Raw genomic sequence first — 21,527 nt, 5'->3', positions numbered from 1 at the left:
CGGGCGCTGCTTCCCCCTCCAGTCCGGGCCACCTGGGGTGTGAGGAAGTGTCCCTCCAAACATAAAGTTTGGGGGGAAAGGCGTGAGGAGTCTCTGGAAGGGAAGTTCTCCACCCAGTCCCTCACCTGGAGCCCCTCCAGAGTTAATGGCTAACGCTGGGAGTTTGACAGTTAAAGGGAAGCGAGTCCCCAAGGGATGCGAGAAGCAGGACAGGTCTCCTTCTGGCGTCCAGCCTATTTCTGCGCTAGGGTGTCTTATTTCACTTAAAGGAGGCGCTTCTTCTCTGAAAAGGGAAGCGATCGGCCCTCCCACACCCATTTTCTCCTTCCAGCCCCTCAGCAAGCCTCTCTGCTTGCACCCGTTGGCTGACAGAACCAACCTGCTGGGAGCCGGTGAGGATGCTACAGCATCTTCTCTCCTCACTTGCCTCGTGCGGTAGCTGCTGCTACGCCTCCTTCTCTGTTTCCTCCCCTCCTCCTCCTTGGCAGCCTCCACCTCCTCTTCCTCTGGAACAAGGGCTTCCCCTGGAAGCTGCTGCAGTGGTTTCCACCGGCCCTTAAATAAATTCTGAAGTAATCACGTCTTTGCTCTCCTCCTCACGCACACGCGCTCGCAGATACACTCGTCTCCCCCAAAGCAGCTCCCGGGCTGCTGAGGCTCCCGCTGGTTCCGGTGCCCCTGGCGATCGCGAGGGCCAGAGATGGGCAGAAGTGGGAAGAGGGTACGCTTTCCCCCGCCTGTGCGTCTCCCACACAATGGTCTCCGTAGGAAAGCTTGGGAGATGTCAGCACGCGCTGTTGGGGATGGAAATTGACTTGGGCACCTTCTGGCTCTGGCCTTCAGTGCTTGGCTTTAAGTACCTCCCCCCCCCACCCCCACCCCAGTCCAGACCAGGGCACGGTAGTCCTGGTTGTAGGGACCTGAGTCAATCTAGGGTGTGGCGGCATCTGTCACTTCTCATTACCTCTCAGGCTTTTCTCCATTCACTGCTTTGGCGATGAAAATAGAGACTGGTCTCTCTATCACGCTCCAGTTACCCCTGTACCTATTCACCCCTTTACCTACTCCCCTCACCCCTGCGCTGCTGCTTCTTCATCCATATAGACCTTCAGGGATAAGGAGGTAGCAGGAGACAAAACCAGTACCTACTCCAAGCAGAAAGGAAACCGATTCAGCGAGGGAGACTCACAAGTCCTGGGGTTGGTGAAAGTAAAGAGGACATGCATGAGGAAATTGGGAAAAGGATTGAACACCAAGTATAATGTAGGGTTAGTGCAAGAAACTCATAAGGTGTCATTTACTTTTGTGTAAAGCAAAGAGTCCTAAGTTAACAAAGGAATAGTACTCACTGACTCAAGCACAGTATTCAAGAAACAGTGTCTTTCTTTCTGGGGGTAGTACTTAATCCAGTTGGTGATTCTGCAGTGGAATGTGAGGTCAAACTCATGAATTTACCCTCTTCTCTTCTAGATTGTTATTCAAATTTTGAATCACAACATAAGAATTAAGTACAAAAATATTAGGATTATTAGATGTCAGTGGAGCACTGTTTCTCAAATATAGTGTGCATATGGGTCCCCCATGGATCTTGTGAACTTATAGATTCTGATTCACTACATTGTGTTGGACCCAAAGATTTTGCATTTCTAGCAAGTACCAGATAGTGCCCCATTTTAGCAAAGGGTTTAGACTACCCAAACAAACCACTGCTTTGTGTAGCTTAAACACTCTTAACCACAGGAAACTCATTCCACAAAGCAACCCAGTCTCTTTTCAGACAGACCTAATGTTATTATTATACTCTTATCATATTAATTATATATCAGGACTCTTACAACTTTCTATGGAATCCCACATAAGATTTAAAATATCCTACATACATCAGAGACTTTTATATTTTTGAAGACAGCTATCATGTTTTTCTGTACAAGAATTCCTTCCTTACTAAACCTTGATTTTTATTTCTTTGGCAATTAAATTTTGTCAAATACAGACTTGGTCAGATGTTTTTAACCTTTCTAAGAGTTTTGATTTGCCCGACTTCCATTTGCTTATTAAATGAAAGTTTTAATTGAAAGCATAATCCCATATTCAGTTGACACAAAATAGATCAAATTCTTCTACCCAGAGCTGATATCACAGAAAGAAAAATTTAATAATGGAAGGCAGGAATTTTCCACAGAATAAAAAATAGGAAGAATATTTTGGTAAGAAGATAATGGTCACTCTAAGTTTAGAAACTGTAAATTCTCATCTCTTAAACCATTGTAAAGAGTGTAAACAACATTTCCTATTCAGATTAAGAAAGGCACTTTAAGAAAGCAATTTTGCAGAATTCATTAGGTGAACTAATTCACATGAGAAAAGAACAGATATCACTTATACTAATTCCTCTAGTTTTATAACCCTCAAATTTAGCATAAAAGAGAATATGCAGAATGACTTACTATGACACATTCTGCTCAGCTCATCCCCAGGGTTACTGATTCATTAGATCTATGGTGTGGTCCAAAGATTTGCATTTCTAGTAAATTCCCATGTGATGCTAATTTTGCTAGGCCAACATGCTATTTTGACAACTGCTTAGATAAATCTGGGGAAACTTGGGAACAAAAGAAACACCCAGCAAGAAAGAGCTGCAAAATATTTTTTGGTCAAGGTGAAAAGTATTTTCTACAAATATGAACACAATTTTTATGCAACGATTACAATCCACTCTGACTGGTTTTGATGACCAGTGATTAAGATGAAACATGCTTATCTCCTAAATATTCAACTAGATTTAGTGAAGAGAGGTAGAAGCCACATTTTTCACTGTTAATCTTACTGCCTAACATCAATAAAATAATTTTTCTATAGAGGCATATAACATTACAGCGGCCATACCTACTAATGCTTCTTCTGCACATTTTATTACCCTATGATTTTTTGTCTGTATATTACTTTAAATCTAGTATGTCATACAATTAGTTCCATTTGTATTATAGTGGCCAATTCTTCCAACTCTACACATTCTGACCATAACATGATATATTGATAGTTTAAAAATAATACATAATTAAAGCATCTGTTTTTATTTAAATTAAGTATGGATTTATAAGTGAAGACATAATTTAGTAAGATCACACACTTAATTATCCAAATGAAGTAGCTAATTAAGACTAAGTCATGAAAATAACAAGAGTTTTATCAATATCAATAATTAATCTTTTAGGTACAAGGATAATTTTGATTTAAATAGAATGCAAGTAATAACTAGTTGAAATAGACAGGTTGCTCTCAATATCACCTTGTTTCACTATATGTTACCTTGGAAAGTTAAGGGTTGAATGTTTTCTTTCATATGGGGAAGTTAATCAAAATAAGGAACAAAGGGGCAGGGCATAATCCCATGAAAACAGAAGGGGGATCAATAGAACAGAGGAAAGGGATTGAGGGGGAAGGAAGAGAGACTGGAAAAGAGAAGGATGGTGAAATGAAATTGACCAAAGTGTGCAATGTATGTATATAAATACACCACAGCAAAATTTACCTTTATTTGTGATCTATAAAATGCCAATTAAAATAAAGCCATACATAAACAGAAGAAAGATCAGTAAAGTAGAGAAAGTAGATCAAAGAGAGGGAGAAGGGGAGGGAAAGGAGAAGTACTGGGGATTGATTTGGAGTAAAATTATATTCCGTGCTTGTATGATTATATCATAATGAACCCCAATACTATGTGTAACTATAATGCACTAATTAAAAAGAAAAAATAATTTGCTTATATTGAAAACAGTTTATATTAACATTTTTAAAACACTTCCATGACATTTTCCAGATTTATGTTTAATTAAGTTTAAATTTAAATTTTAAGGCTTTTTTTTTTATGTAGACAATGGAAGTAACCTCCACTTTACTAACAGTCTTGTGGGAAGGTGAATTTTATTTTAGTTTCATTAAAAAAGAAAAGTCATACAATATTATCACAATGTATTACTTAGGGTAGGCAATAAAAGAATTCTAAATAATAAATAGATCAAACCCAACTGAAATTTCTTATTCATTTTCTCTATGTTCCACCATGAAAATTGATCAGTGCACTACTTTCTTCTGCACAGTAATTGCTGTTCTGTACCCTGTATGCAGATACTTGGGGAAGAATAAGCTAGGAGGAAGCACATCTACTTCTAAGAAATCTTGGTCCTGAAGTGACACACGTTTTTTTTCACCCATTCCACGAGTGAGAATAATTCACATGGCAACATCTAATTAGAAGAGAAGAGGGGAAAGTAGGCAATAGTCTAAAGGACAAAAGAAGAATTAAAAGTTTTGGTAATACTTTGTTTCTCCCACATATAATTTGTGCAATGGCAGCTGGAATAAAAGATATATTAGAAAAACATATGTAAACATTCTGTGATGCATAAATTTAAAAACAAAATCAGTGGGATGCAGTGGTGCACGCCTGTATTCCCAGCAGGTCTAGAGGCTGGATTGCAAGCTCAAGGCCAGTCTCAGCAAATAATGGAGGCCCTAAGCAACTTAGTGAGACTCTGTCTCAAAATAAAAAAAATAAAGAGGGTTGGGGATGTGGCTCAGTGCTAAATTGTCCCTGGGCCAAATCCCCAGAACCACTCCACCACCAAAAATCAAAAACAAAAACAAAAACAAACAAAACCCAAGAGATTAATGCAATGAATTGGAACCAAAGGTAAAAATCAATACCAAATCATATTCATCAAAAATTGTATTTTTAACTTTGTAGGTCTAACATATTTCTTGTTATGTTTATGCTCTACATTATTCTTTTCATCTGTCCAAAAATACAAAGGATAGCATATTAAAGTTATAAGAAGCACTTGGTTGCCAACTCTTGTGCCTCTGCACAAATTTATAGATATCAATTCTCATAAGATAAATTGGTATGAAAAGGGTACATTAATCAACCTTTACACATTTCCATGGGATTACTATATAATTTAGAAATTTAACAAATATTTACTGACATTTCAAGTTGGAACTAAGGTTATCTCAGTGTTCTTGAAGGGCATTAACTGCTATTTTTTTTTTTTGAAGTTAAAGTATGACAAAAGAAGACAAGTTTCAGAGAGTTTTATTTTATATCATTCACTGCTATCTGACACCAAGTCTAAAGCAACATGAGGACAGTGGACACAAAGAAAAATAATGATGTCTTCTAAAATATTTTCCCCTTTTTAAAGGAAAATAATATTGATAATATTTCATAAGAAAAACGGCTTCATGTTTCTCCTTCAGACACTATGCAGTTTGATAGTAAAGAAGAGATATGTGCTAAATATATTCAACAGGATTTTTTAACTACAAAGAATTCTAGTATAAAACCTTATAGAAAAGATTTTTTTATTTTTATTTTTTAATTTTATTATTATTATTATTATTATTATTATTATTATTATTATTATTTTACTGTGTTCTAATCCAAAGGCCCTTACTTTGTTACTAAAGAGTCAAAGAGGTTTATGCTGAGAGCCCTAGTGCTACTTCAATCTTACAGATGAGTGAAATAAAACTTGTTAGTATTGCTTTCTGTGTTTTCCACATCAAGTCCCTAAAGAAGCTACTTCCCAAGGTACCGCTTGGCTTCTGTTACTCATATTTAACTTGTATCAAATACAAACCATCTAGACATGACTCAAACTTATGTATGATTGCTTAGCCACTTTTGATCATTGAAATTATTAATGCCAGTTGAACATTTTACTTAATTAGCAACAGACTGTGTGAAGTTGAGATCACTGACTATTACTGTGTTCTTTGGATTCAAACTCATTGGAAAAATTTCACAAACATGAAAATCACTTTTTCCTTGGTGTTCATCACTTACAAGCATTTGCAAGCATTCATAGATACTAAATACAACAAAGAAAGGAACTAACAGGGTAATCCTCATTTCAGGTACAATTTGAAGTTTCATAGTTCAATAAAAATTGAAGATGCAGCTGTTTCTTCAATACCAAATTGCTAAGACTAAGTTTAGGATGCCCTAGATGGTTAAAGCCATGATGAACAATCTTGTCAAAGTGACAGTTACATATAATGCACTTGGCAATTGACATTGTCTTCTGATGAATCATAAATGGAGTAGACATATTTTATATATCATCAAATGGAGGAATGAGATGTGGAAGCAAGTCAAGAACAGTTTGGAAAATAGCAGGTATTCTGGTATCTATTACTGAATTTTACATATATATATATATATATATATATATATATATAATATATTCAAAAGTCACATAATATATATATATGCTAAAACTTGTTATTTATTTATTTGGCACAGGGAATTGAACCCAATAGTGCTTTACTGCTCAGCTACAATGCCCCCACCCTGACCTTTTTATTTTTTATTGTGAGACAGGCTCTCACTACATTGCTGGGGCTGGCCTCAAACATGTATCCTCTGACCTCAGTCTCCTGAGTTGTTAGGATTATAGGCATGCACCATTGCATTCAACTACAATTTAGTAGTTTCAAACAACAGTGATTTCATTATTTATCATAGTATAAGTTGTTTTGGAATTTGAGGAAGGATGTCCTGGGTCCTGGCTTGAGATATCCCATGCACTTGTATTGAGACCGTGGTTAGATTTGGAAGACTAGAGATGAGAGGCAGCTAAAGCAGTTGGCACTGTACAGTGATCTCTCTTTCTCTGTGTGTATGTGGTCTTTGGCTTCTCCATAAATCGGATAGTTTTTGCTTTGTCATAGTTTGTCAGCCTAAGGGCAGCCAGGCATGGCAGGAGAATTCTTCAAGAGCAAGTAGTGAACAAAGTAGAAACTGATTCACTTTTTATGATCTATCTTCAAAAGTCACTTGGTGTCACTTTTGCCATACACTAATATTGGATAATAGTCATGAATCTCATGATTTCAAGACATGGATCCCTACCTCTCAATGAGAGGATCATCAAATCACATTAAGAGCATTGTCACAACCCTTTTTAGAAAATTCCATCAGACTTAATAGGCTACCTTTATGAAATATGCATTTGCTATTGAAAATATTCAGTTCTATTAGATGAACTAGTTTGTAGTTTGTAATACATAGACCTAACTTTATAAAAAAATTCAATAATGGATAAGTAGTTAGTAGGCCAAATGTTTGTTAGGCATAGGCAGAATTCATAGGAATTGCTAAAGATAAATAGTGAGTAAAATGCGTTAACATAGATAGGTATGGAAACTCTAGATACACTTAATGTTTAGGAGACACCTGGGTAGTGCATATTCATAATATACAAATACACCTAAGGACAAATTCACAAAGTATCTGTGATAAACCATTAATATTGGTTTTCTCAATGATTTTTTTGTTCAAATTAATATTCATGAGATCTTTATTTGGCCATCCATTAGTGACACTATAGGTGATCAAAAATGCCTCTGCCCAAGTAATATACATACATTCTACAACTGTTTGTAAGACTAACTGGAGTATTACATCTATAAGTCAGGTATATTTGTCCCTTATCTCTCCAAAAGAGTGTGTGCCATTGACCCAAGTTATTTCCCACCTCTTGACCCCTTACTCAAATCTGCATTCTTGCCTTTGTAGCCACACCATTGGTGTGGAAAGCTGATGTGAGAAACAGAGAATAGGAAATATGAATACTGAATACCCCAGGACTCCGGTAGGTGCTTCCACACTGTTGGAATCCTATTCTACATATGATAATATATCCTATCTCTTTCCTTGCTTTCATGTGTTTTTAATAGGCTTGATAAAAGTGATATTCAATCAATATAATTGGTTCTTTGAGCCTTTCTACTCTTTGGTCACTGAGATGTTCTTGCTGGTTATATATTAGGAAGCTTCCACTGTCTCAAGGTAATTCCCCCATGGCAAGAAGGCAAAGCTTGGGTTCTTATGATCCCGAAGACCTTCTCAGTGTTATCTCCCTAGATTGGCCTAAAAATGGGGAAAAAAAACACCACCAACAGCAACAACAGCAGCATCGAAGCACCAGCAATACTAACCAACTGGATCTGCTTGGGAATCCCTGAAATTCCATTCATCCAAAGAACCCTAAGTCATCTCATTTAGGTAATTTGTGGCAGCCAAATATCACCAAATGATACCAAACTGCCACTGGGTTTAGGATAGATAAAGGGGCCAAAACTTAGGACTCCTGGCAAACTGGCACTAAAATCTCAATATGGCACTTTGATTAATATGCATTTCATGGAATTAAGTTTATCTTAGTGATCACTCTACCTCAGGCCGTAACTATCTGCTACTTCATATCAATTCCTTTTCCTCTACTCTGTCAATCAGCTTTTCATGGGTATTTGGTATTGAGACTTATTTTACAGTATTATGACCTCATAAGTAAGTTTTTGATTCATAACCCTTGATTTCCATGCACCATGTGGGAACCAGCATTGGAGGGAGTCAGGAGTCATATATTGTAATGAGATATATAATAGTGATGAAAGGAAGCATAGAACAGAACCATCTAATCTATTGGTGGTAAATCAGAGATGGCAATGATAAGATTTACCGAGAAAAATCTGTGGATAAATATCATGAAATGATAACAAGGACAGATAACCAGAGGCAGATGAGCTATGGCTTGCAAAGGGAATAGGAGATATTACCAATTTGCCTATAGCATAAAGGTGAGGGAAGTCTAGGCTGGAAGTAGACTGAAAATTCAAGCAGGACTCATATATGAAAGAACTGAAAACATTTTTAAAGTGTTTTAAAACTTTTCCTGAGGGCAATAGGGAGCCCCAGTAGAATTTCAATTCAAGAACATGTAGAGTGTATTTTGGAAGAAGCAGGATCAAAGTTGGGAGACAAGAAAGCTGAACTATATGAATATCGAACCATCCTTCCACAGGATATAAAACAGAAGTGGGTATATTTGGGTTGAAACAAAATGAGTTCAGTGTTGATCATGTTGAGCTTTATTATCTCACTGTGAGCTATCCAATTAGAGATATTCAAAGGGAGTTAAAAATGCCAATCTATCAAAGAGAAATCTGGAATGAAGATAAATGCTTGGAAATCATTAGTGGCATTTGAAACAATGGAAGTGAACAAAATTGACAAGGAAGGGAGTGTAGAATTAGATAAGACGAGAGCAGAATGACAGAATCTCAATGAGGACTAATATCTAGGAAATGACTCTAACAAGAAATAGAGACAAGGAAGAGAAGCAGGGAGACAGAGCAGGTATTGCAAGAAAGGAGTAGGAGTAGTGACCAGTGCTGGACATTCCTGAGCTCCAAAGTCAGACAAAAATTGGAAAAACGTCCTTTCACTATAGCAACAATATATTATATGGAGCAGGGGAAGTTTCAGTGAAATTATGGCTACAGAAGACAAATCATAATGAGATTATTGAAAATGCCTAATTGGAAATAGTGACTGTCCATAAACTTGGCTGCTAGTGGCGGTGAAGAGATGGAGGCAAATTGAAAGAAGATAACAGCTTTTATCTTAGAAATCAAAGAGCTCTAAGTGGTTTTTTAGGTGGGATTTAGAACATTTCAGAATTTCCTAAAATTTTATATAAAACTTTGCATATATGTGTATGTGTGTGTGTGTATTTATATTTCTTTGAGATGCATAGTTAGTGTTATTGTATAAGATTTTTAAGTCAATCAAAGACCAAAAACTAATAAACAGAGCTGTATATATATTAAGCACCTATTAGTATTATACATTGTATATTTGATGTTAAAACTTGTGTATACCTAAATTTCAACCTGATAACAATGTCTTATTGTGACAAGCTTTATTTGGGACAGGAGAACAAATCATGTAACCTTAAGGTAGACTTTTATACATTTTATTGCTACTTTCTGTTACTCTAATGTGCATCCTTGAAGAAGATTATAAACCTTCGCCTGTTGCATATTTGTTGCACTGTCTTCTGGGGCAGATGTGTTTCACTCTTCATTGACATAGAACAGGTCATAATTCTTGTCTCTGTTCACAGAATAGGATCAGAAGTGACTCTGTTATATTCTATCAGAGGTATCTTCACAGTTTTGCCAAGCTCTTTTCTCTCTGCCATAGATCCAAAATTATTAATAATCCTGAAGCCTGAATATATAAATATATACTCTTCAGAACTAACTAGTATATCCAGACATTGTCAACATTAATACAATTTTCAGGTGTTTGCCTCTTTCTTATTCTATGTAATCAGTGGGAGGGGGAAGGATTACACCAGGCATTTTAATGGAAAAATTATATATACTGATTAATTAATTAATACTAATTAATTTAAACCATGTTAAAAGAAAAATTGAAGCCACACTCTTTGGTTCTATCATGAGGAAATAAAATAAAATAACAAAATGGACTTAAATATGAAAGATTAAAAATATAATCTGAAATTTTGTACAAAGCAAACTGACAATGTTTCCAAATGAAGGAGAAAATAATTTGCTTTTAAATTATTTTATGAGTTACAACAAGAAGGAAATATATAAGCAGATGACTTGAACAAATGTACAGAACTTATTGGGGTCTCTGAGGAAATGGAGAAAGGGATAAATGCTGGGAAAGTTTGTTCGAGAAGAGAGATATCCTAGGAATTGCAGACTACAATAATGAATATGAGGTTACTAACTTGCTCAAATAGGTGAAGAAAGTTAATGAGTTACCTTTACTCCCCCTGCACCGGCAAGGTAGAGGGAACTGTGACCACGCACAGAGCAGGCCCAGCGGCCTGCTGAGGGGCAGAGCTGCCCCCCACCCCCCGCGCCTGCCAGGTAGGTGGAACTGTGACCACGGACAGAAAAGGCCCAGTGGCCCGCGGCGGGACAGAGCTTCCAATCACTCCTGCAAGGTAGGCGGGCCTTCGACCCACCGGCAGAAGAGGAGCAGCGACCTGCTGAGAGGCAGAGCCGCCCCCTCCCCCTGGACCGGCAAGGTAGAGGGAACTGTGACCATGCACAGAGCAGGCCCAGCGGCCTGCTGAGGGGCAGAGCCGCCCCCCACCCCCCGCGCCTGCCAGGTGACCACCAACAGAAAAGGCCCAGTGGCCCGCGGTGGGACAGAGCTTCCAATCACTCCTGCAAGGTAGGCGGGCCTGCGACCCACCGGCAGAAGAGGAGCAGCGGCCTGCTGAGAGGGAGAGCCGCCCCCTCCCCCTGCACCGGCAAGGTAGAGGGAACTGTGACCATGCACATAGCAGGCCCAGCGGCCTGCTGAGGGGCAGAGCCGCCCCCCACCCCCCGTGCCTCCCAGGTAGGTGGAACGGTGACCACTGACAGAAAAGGCCCAGTGGCCCGCGGTGGGACAGAGCTTCCAATGACTCCTGCAAGGTAGGCGGGCCTGCGACCCACCGGCAGAAGAGGAGCAGCGGCCTGCTGAGAGGCAGAGCCACCCCCTCCCCCTGCGCCGGCAAGGTAGAGGGAACTGTGACCACCATCAGAACAGGCCAGACCTGCAACCGAGAGACAGAACAGGCCCAGTGGCCTGAGGAAGGGTAGAGCCGCCCCCCCCCCGCGCCTGCAAGGTAGGCGGACCTGGGACCCACTGGCAGTACAGCCCCAGAGGCCTGCAGAGGGGCAGTGCCGCTGCCTGCGCCTGCAAAGTAGACAGAACTGTGACCACCGACAGAACAAGCCTAGCGGCCCGCAGAGGGACAGAGCCGCCGCCCGCGCCTGCGAGGGAGACTTTGCAACTATACAAGACCAATATAAATATATAGGGGGAAAATTCAATAGCACAACAGTTTCACCAAGTAGAAAGGAACGCGAACAGTATGAAGAGACAAGGAAAGAAAGGACCACAAGCATTGCAGGTCAACTCAACGTTAGAAGAGGTAATAGCTGCAGCAGATGGAATGTCAGATAAAGAATTCAGGATATACATGCTTCAGATGATCTGGAGTCTCAAGGAAGACATCAGACAGCAAAATCAGACAATGAAAGATCACTTCAACAATGAATTACATAAACAAATCCAAGAAGCAAAAGATCAACTATACAGGGAAATAGAGGTTATAAAAAACAAACAAACAGAAATCCTAGAAATGCAGGAAGCAATAAGCCAACTTAAAAACTCAATTGAGAATACTACCAGCAGAGTAGAACACTTAGAAGACAGAACATCAGACAATGAAGATAAAGTATTTCAACTTGAAAAGAACATAGACAGCTCAGCAAGACTGTTAAGAAACCATGAGCAGAACATCCAAGAAATATGGGATAACATCAAGAGACCAAATTTAAGAGTCATTGGGATACAGGAAGGGACAGAGTTTCAAACCAAAGGAATGAGCAATCTATTCAATGAAATAATAGGAGAAAACTTCCCAGACTTGAAGAATGAGACAGAACCCCAAATCCTAGAAGCCTACAGGACGCCGAATGTGCAAAATCATAAGAGACCCACACCTGGACACATTATAATGAAGATGCCCAACATACAGAATAAGGAGAGAATTTTAAAAGCTACAAGAGAAAGGAAGCAGATCACATTTAGGGGTAAGCCAATCAGGATAACAGCTGATCTTTCAACACAGACTCTGAAAGCTAGAAGATCCTGGAATAACATATTTCAAACACTGAAAGAAAATGGGTTCCAACCAAGAATTGTGTTTCCAGCGAAATTAAGCTTCAGGATGGAAGATGAAATTAAAACCTTCCACGATAAACAAAAGTTAAAAGAATTTGCAGCTAGAAAACCATCTCTTCAAAACATCCTTGGCAAAACATTACAGGAAGAGGAAATGGAAAATAACAATGTAAACCAACAGTGGGAGGTAGGACACTAAAGGGGGGAAAATAATCAAAGAGGAAAACAAACCGTGTTTAGTAACATAAATAAACAAATATGGCTGGAAGAACAACCCATATCTCAATAATAACCCTAAATGTTAATGGCTTAAACTCACCAATCAAGAGACACAGGCTAGTAGAATGGATCACAAAACAAGACCCAACAATATGCTGTCTACAGGAGACGCATTTGATAGGAAAAGACATACATAGGCTGAAGGTGAAAGGTTGGGAAAAATCATATCACTCATATGGACTTCGGAAACAAGCAGGAGTATCCATACTCATATCAAATAAAATAGATTTCAAGCCAAAGTTAATCAAAAGGGATAAAGAGGGACACTACATACTGCTCAAGGGAACCATACACCAACAAGACATAACAATCATAAATATATATGCCCCAAACAATGGTGCAGCTATGTTCATCAAACAAACTCTTCTCAAGTTAAAGAGTCTAATAGACCACCATACAATAATCATGGGAGACTTCAACACACCTCTATTACCACTGGACAGATCTTCCAAACAAAAGTTGAATAAGGAAACTATAGAACTCAATAACACAATTAATAACCTAGACTTAATTGACATATATAGAATATACCACCCAACATCAAGCAGTTACACTTTTTTCTCAGCAGCACATGGATCCTTCTCAAAAATAGATCATATATTATGTCACAGGGAAACTCTTAGACAATATAAAGGAGTAGAGATAATACCATGCATCCTATCTGATCATAATGGAATGGAACTGAAAATCAACGATAAAAGAAGGAAGGGAAAAGAATACATCACTTGGAGAATGAACAATAGGTTACTGAATGATCAATGGGTTATAGAAGACATCAAGGAAGAAATTAAAAAATTCTTAGAGATTAATGAAAACACAGACACAACATATCGGAATCTATGGGACACATTGAAAGCAGTTCTAAGAGGAAAATTCATTGCTTGGAGTTCATTCCTTAAAAAAAGAAAAAACCAACAAATAAATGATCTCATACTTCATCTCAAAATCCTAGAAAAAGAAGAGCAAAACAACAGCAAAAGAAGTAGAAGGCAAGAAATAATTAAAATCAGAGCTGAAATTAATGAAATCGAAACAAAAGAAACAATTGAAAAAATTGACAAAACTAAAAGTTGGTTCTTTGAAAAAATAAACAAAATCGACAGACCCTTAGCCATTCTAGCGAAGAGAAGAAGAGAGAGAACTCAAATTACAAACATACGGGATGAAAGAGGCAATATCACAACAGACAATTCAGAAATACAGATGATAATCAAAAATTATTTTGAATCCTTATACTCCAATAAATTAGAAGATAGTGAAGGCATAGATAAATTTCTTAAGTCATATGATCTGCCCAGATTGAGTCAGGAGGATATAGACAACATAAACAGACCAATATCAATTGAGGAAATAGAAGAAACCATCAAAAGACTACCAACTAATAAAAGCCCAGGACCGGATGGGTATACAGCAGAGTTTTACAAAACCTTTAAAGAGGAACTAATACCAATACTTTTCAAGCTACTTCGGGAAATAGAAAAAGAGGGAGAACTTCCAAATTCATTCTACGAGGCCAACATCACCCTGATACCTAAACCAGACAAAGACACTTCAAAGAAAGAAAACTACAGACCAATATCTCTAATGAACCTAGATGCAAAAATCCTCAATAAAATTCTGGCCACTCAGATACAAAAACTTATCAAAAAAATTGTGCACCATGATCAAGTAGGATTCATCCCTGGGATGCAAGGCTGGTTCAATATACGGAAATCAATAAATGTTATTCACCACATCAATAGACTTAAAAATAAGAATCATATGATCATCTCGATAGATGTGGAAAAAGCATTTGACAAAGTACAGCATCCCTTTTTGTTCAAAACTCTAGAAAAACTAGGGATAACAGGAACATACCTCAATATTGTAAAAGCAATCTATGCTAAGCCTCAGGCTAGCATCATTCTGAATGGAGAAAAATTGAAGGCATTCCCTCTAAAATCTGGAACAAGACAGGGATGCCCTCTCTCTCCACTTCTGTTCAACATAGTTCTCGAAACACTGGCCAGAGCAATTAGACAGACGAAAGAAATTAAAGGCATCAAAATAGGAAAAGAAGAACTTAAATTATCACTATTTGCAGATGACATGATTCTATACCTAGCAGACCCAAAAGGGTCTACAAAGAAACTATTAGAGCTAATAAATGAATTCAGCAAAGTGGCAGGATACAAAATCAACACGCATAAATCAAAGGCATTCCTGTATATCAGCGACAAATCCTCTGAAATGGAAATGAGGACAACCACTCCATTCACAATATCTTCAAAAAAAATAAAATACTTGGGAATCAACCTAACAAAAGAGGTGAAAGACTTATACAATGAAAACTACAGAACCCTAAAGAGAGAAATAGAAGAAGATCTTAGAAGATGGAAAAATATACCCTGTTCATGGATAGGCAGAACTAACATCATCAAAATGGCGATATTACCAAAAGTTCTCTATAGGTTTAATGCAATGCCAATCAAAATCCCAACGGCATTTCTTGTAGAAATAGAGAAAGCAATCATGAAATTCATATGGAAAAACAAAAGACCCAGAATAGCAAAAACAATGCTAAGCAGGAAGTGTGAATCAGGCGGTATAGCGATACCAGACTTCAAACTATACTACAGAGCAATAGTAACAAAAACAGCATGGTACTGGTACCAAAACAGGCGGGTGGACCAATGGTACAGAATAGAGGACACAGAAACCAATCCACAAAACTACAACTATCTTATATTTGATAAAGGGGCTAAAAGCATGCAATGGAGGAAGGATAGCATCTTCAACAAATGGTGCTGGGAAAACTGGAAATCCATATGCAACAAAATGAAACTGAATCCCTTTCTCTCGCCATGCACAAAAGTTAATTCAAAATGGATCAAGGAGCTTGATATCAAATCAGAGACGCGCCGTCTGATAGAAGAAAAAGTTGGCTACGATCTACAGTCGGTGGGGTTGGGCTCCAAATTCCTCAATAGGACACCCATAGCACAAAAGTTAATAACTAGAATCAACAAATGGGACTTACTCAAACTAAAAAGTTTTTTCTCAGCAAAAGATACAATAAGAGAGGTAAATAGAGAGCCTACATCCTGGGAACAAATCTTTACTCCTCACACTTCAGATAGAGCCCTAATATCCAGAGTATACAAAGAACTCAAAAAATTAGACAATAAGAGAACAAACAACCCAATCAACAAATGGGCCAAGGACCTGAACAGACACTTCTCAGAGGAGGACATACAATCAATCAACAAGTACATGAGAAAATGCTCACCATCTCTAGCAGTCAGAGAAATGCAAATCAAAACCACCCTAAGATACCATCTCACTCCAGTTAGATTGGCAGCCATTATGAAGTCAAACAACAACAAGTGCTGGCGAGGATGTGGGGAAAAGGGTACACTTGTACATTGCTGGTGGGACTGCAAATTGGTGCAGCCAATTTGGAAAGCAGTATGGAGATTTCTTGGAAAGCTGGGAATGGAGCCACCATTTGACCCAGCTATTCCCCTTCTCGGTCTATTCCCTAAAGTCCTAAAAAGAGCATGCTACAGGGACACTGCTACATCGATGTTTATAGCAGCATAATTCACAATAGCTAGACTGTGGAACCAACCTAGATGCCCTTCAATGGATGAATGGATAAAAAAATGTGGCATTTATACACAATGGAGTATTACTCTGCATTAAAAAATGACAAAATCATAGAATTTACAGGGAAATGGATGGCATTAGAGCAGATTATGCTAAGTGAAGCTAGCCAATCCCTAAAAAACAAATGCCAAATGTCTTCTTTGATATAAGGAGAGTAACTAAGAACAGAGTAGGGTCGAAGAGCATGAGAAGAAGATTAACATTAAACAGGGATGACAGGTGGGAGGGAAAGGGAGAGAGAAGGGAAAATGCATGGAAATGGAAGGAGACCCTCAGAGTTATACAAAAGTACATACAAGAGGAAGTGAGGGGAAGGGGAAAATAATATAAGGGGGACAAACAAATCTCAGTAGAGGGAGCAGAGAGAGAAGAGGGGAGGGGAGGGGAGATAGTAGAGGATAGGAAAGGCAGCAGAATACAACAGACACTAGTATGGCAATATGTAAATCAATGGATGTGTAACTGATGTGATTCTGCAATCTGTATATGGGGTAAAAATGGGAGCTCATAACCCACTTGAATCAAATTGTGAAATATGATATATCAAGAACTATGTAATGTTTTGAACAGCCAACAATAAAAAATTAAAAAACAAAAAAACAAAAAAAAAAAACCAAAAAAAAAAAAAGAAAGTTAATGAAGTTAATGTCAAAGGACTTCTGGAATAAAGAAGAAAACACTTTAGTTCCTGTGGAAATATGAACAGGGAAAGGAAGACCAAAGAGTTAGACATTCAAGATGCTTGATAGTTAAGAATTGGGCATATGGGGCTGAAATGGGGCGGGAGTGACACATCGAAAAAAAAAAAAAAAAAAATATATATATATATATATATATATATATATATATATATATATATATATATATATATATATATATATATATGGTTGTTGTTGCTGTTATTTTGTCCAGATTCTTTTTCCCTGGTCTTACTATTCCTTGTTTATGTACTTTTTTAGGAATATAATATATCTCATTAGAATTTATCTCGTATTAAGACTCTATGATATATCAAACAAGGTTAAAAATGCTGAGGGCATGTGGCATTTATACACAATAGAATATGGGCTGGGGATGTGGCTCAAGCGGTATCGCGCTCACCTGGCATGCGTGCGGCCCGGGTTCGATCCTCAGCACCACATACAAACAAAGATGTTATGTCCACCGATAACTAAAAAATAAATATTAAAAATTCTCACTCTCTCTTAAAAAAAAAGAATATTACTCAGCATTAAACAAAGAATAAAATCATGGCATTTGCAGGTAAATGGATGGTGTTGGAGAAGATAATGCTAAGCGAAGTTAGCCAATCCCAAAAAAACAAATGCCAAATGTTTTCCCTGATATAAGGGAGGTGACTCTTAGTGGGGTAGGGAGGGAGAGCATGGGAAGATTAGAGTAATTGTAGATAGGGAAGAGGGATGGGAGGGAAAGGGAGAGGGAAGGGGATTAGCAAGGATGGTGGAATGTGATGGTCATCATTATACAAAATACATGTACGAAGATTTGAATTTGGGGCCAACATACCTTATATACAGAGATACGAAAAATTGTGGTATATATGTGTATTAAGAATCGTAATGCAAAAAATAAAGAGTACATGTATAGTGGCATAAGTTGGTATGAACATACTTTATATACAGAGATATGAAAAATTGTGCTCTATATGTGTAATAAGGATTGTAATGCATTCCACTGCTGTCTTGTAGTTAAAAAAAATGCTGAGGGCATGGCAATGCATAAAAGACTCAGCAAAAGAATCCTATCCCCATGCAGCCCCTTCTTATCTTCATTCTTTTCAAAATATGTGCTATAGACCTTCTTTTCATCAGGAAATCTGACAGCATTAGGTATTATGAGAGATTGCCTACAAATATCAGTTATGGTACAATGCTTTCAAAATCACAGAGAGGAGACAGAGAGGGAGAGATTTGCAATCCTAGCCGTTTGTCAAAAATATTCTACTTTTGAAACTTACTTCACTACCACTTCTGTTCCTATTAACTCTTTATTAAATTGTTCTTTATGGTCTCATTGCATTTTTAATTAAATAAATTTTATTGTGTATATTTAAGGTGTACCACATGTTATACATATGTAAATACACATATATGCCCCAATGATTACTATAGAGGAACAATCACATAGCACTAATCATTTTCCTCCTGTGGCAAGAGGAGCAATAATCCACCTCTTTTGTAAAAATCCTGAATACATAATACTATTGTTAATTACAGTTCTCTTGCTGTACATTATATCATTCTACTTTTTCATACTACATATTTGCTACTCTATTGTTTGACCTCTGTCATGTATGGTATTTATGGAAATCAGGATGCTTCTCTATTTTAATAGTTGACAAGAAAACTATTTGGAAGAATTATTTTAAATTTTAAAAAACACAAACTTTATTAGTGACTTTTAAGCTTCTTCAAAAACGTAAAGGCTGTCCATTTTAAAGATTACTTTTACCAAATAAACTTAATCATTCTAATTAAATAACTCAAAAAAGAGACAAAGTGATAAGTGATGGGAAACAAAGTATTTATTGTTTTCTAAAAGTATAGATGCATCAATTTATCAACTATTTTAAGTGTCACAAGAATTCGCTATATGAATTTTCTGAGCAAATGAAATCTCATAATCTCTTCCCTCAAATCTCCATTTGTTAAAAAAAATTCTATAATAAACCTTATTAAAACACCTTAAAATGCCGAGGCAGAAGGAACACAAATTTAAGGCCATCTTGGGCAACTTAGGAAGATCCTGTCTCAAAATAAATTTTAAAAACTAAAGGACCAAGGGTGCAGTTCAGTCATAGAGCATTTGCCTAGCATGCAGAAAGCTGTGGGTTCAATCATGGGGGGACAAAAACAAAACAAAAAATCAAAATGACCTGCAATTAAAACAAACCTCTTTAACTGGAAACTTTTGTTCTGGTTTCTAATTTTCATAAAGTTATTAAGAGAAAAATAAAAATTGTGAATTTTTTAAAGCTTAGTAAACTTTTCAGATTAATTGAGTATATCTGCAAAGCAGATTCTGCATTAGTTACTAGAGTTGCTAGAGTTCATATATTTTTGATTTAGTCACAATTAAGTATAGTTCATTCAATTTGAGATAAATTGAATTTGTAATTGGCAAAATTAGATATCAGTTTATGCCTTAGCTAGATAATTGCAATTCTATGTACAAAGAACTTCCTGAACACCTATTATCCCCCTCTTAATGCAATTTACTGATCTTCTATTGTCTCTCAGTATCAGATATTTAAAATTAAAAAGAAAATTGTGTATAATGAACAAATAGACTTACAGATATAGTGATGTCATGATATCTCTTTTTATGTCTTTCCTTAAAAATCAATGTATCTAAAATCCAAATTATATCTTTATTTTTTAAAAACCCTAAGTCCTCTCAGGTGTCTTTCTATATTACAGATTCATCATCCCAGTAACTAAGGTTCATGATTTTAAAATCCCATTCAATTAATTCTAAATGTTGACCCTGTATCTAGCATAACTGTAAGAGTTTTTGAATTTTAACTCCAAAGTATTTCTGAACTTTTTTTCCTTCTCATTCCAGTGTGACTTGATATCTTGTGCCATATTATTATGTAATTTAGGTAAACATCTTGACAAATAATGAAAAAGTTCAGCAACTATGGAGAAAGTTGGGATGTGGAGTAGGTTATTGTGATAGGAAATAGAAGTAAACACTAGTGAAGTACAGTGGGAAGTGATAGGTAATTATTTCAGCAGGCAGAGCATTGGAGTCATCACATAATAGGTAAGACTCTGCAGTTAAGAGAAAGCAGGTAGGGTTACCTGACAGTTAAGGTTTACTCAGATACAGACACAAGAAGTTTTTCAGCCTTTAAGAGGGTGCAGGAGCAAGGCAGGGTATCTGTCTTAACATGTATTGTCAGGGTATTGTGAGGATAAAAATGTTATACTGAATATATCATCAACTCAGCAGACTACCTGATTCCAAATCCTATCCCTGTTACATGCCAGCTGACCAGAAAATTATTTAACATTTCTATATTCCCAATTCTATTATGTGTAATATAGGGATAAAACAATATCTATATTATAGAATTCAACAAGATCATATATAAGGCATAATAAATGCCAAATATATTAGCAAATTAATTCCAGACTTGAGAAACCAGGCAAAACCTAATATTTACAGCTGAGATAAAAATTGGAGGTCATGATAAAGCTAATTTGGATAAGCACATAAAAGTCAGAGATAGTTTTTTGTTGTGGTGTTGGTTTGGGGGGGGTTGGTTTTTGGTTTTGTGTGTGTGTGTGTGTGTGTGTAATTTATTTTGGTACCAAGGATTGAACTCAGGGGCATTTAACCACTGTGGCACATCCCCAGCCCTTTTTGTATTTTATTTAGAGACAGGATCTCACTGAGTTTTGTAGGACTTTGAACTTTTGATCCTCCTGCCTCAGCTTCCAGAGCCACTGGGATTACAGGTATATGCCACGCCTGACAGGGATAGTTTTGATAGACAAATATACCTTGTTTTATCCTCTCAGTCCTGAAGTTTCATCTAGAAAATGCATAACTAAATTAGGTAGAAGTTACATTAACATTTAACCTGCCAACATATCATGATATCATGTAGTTTATAGAACTTATGAACTGCTTTCTAATGCAGTTATCTTCTTCCCTCTTTATAAGGAGATATATATATATATATATATATATATATATATATATATATATATATATATATATATATATGTCATAGGGTAAATTGCTATAAGAATGCTTGCTTTCTATGTTCACTTTTGGGAAAAGTACATTAAAACTACTCATTTTGAACCTCTGGTTGGATTCTTAAATCACATGGTTTTGACCTAAACAACTCTAAGAAGGGAATACTAACTGAAATCATTTCCTCAGATAAAAGTAATTTGCTCACAAAGCTATACGAAAACTCTTTCCAAAATCTGAAAACACATGGAAAAATATTACTAAAAAAGTTATTTTGGGTTTATCTGTATTTTAGATCTAT

The 21,527-nt window shown here is 37.0% G+C and overlaps 1 protein-coding gene across 1 annotated transcript in view; it reads right to left on the bottom strand.

Annotated features, from left to right (window-relative positions):
- Ppfia2 (PTPRF interacting protein alpha 2) overlaps positions 1-536 on the bottom strand; it is a 441,884-nt gene extending 441,348 nt beyond the window's left edge. The window contains exon 1 of the mRNA XM_058585759.1: positions 380-536. The gene's annotated coding sequence lies outside the window, so the exon portion shown is untranslated. The remainder of the gene's footprint in view (positions 1-379) is intronic.
- Positions 537-21,527: the final 20,991 nt, after the last annotated feature.

Source organism: Marmota monax, unplaced genomic scaffold (genome assembly GCF_021218885.2).
Source record: "Marmota monax isolate L192 unplaced genomic scaffold, Marmota_monax_Labrador192_F-V1.1 WCK01_AAM20220418_F8-fsc00146, whole genome shotgun sequence".
In the NCBI taxonomy this organism is placed as follows: Eukaryota; Metazoa; Chordata; class Mammalia; order Rodentia; family Sciuridae; genus Marmota; species Marmota monax.
This window is presented reverse-complemented; position numbering and strand designations above follow the sequence as displayed.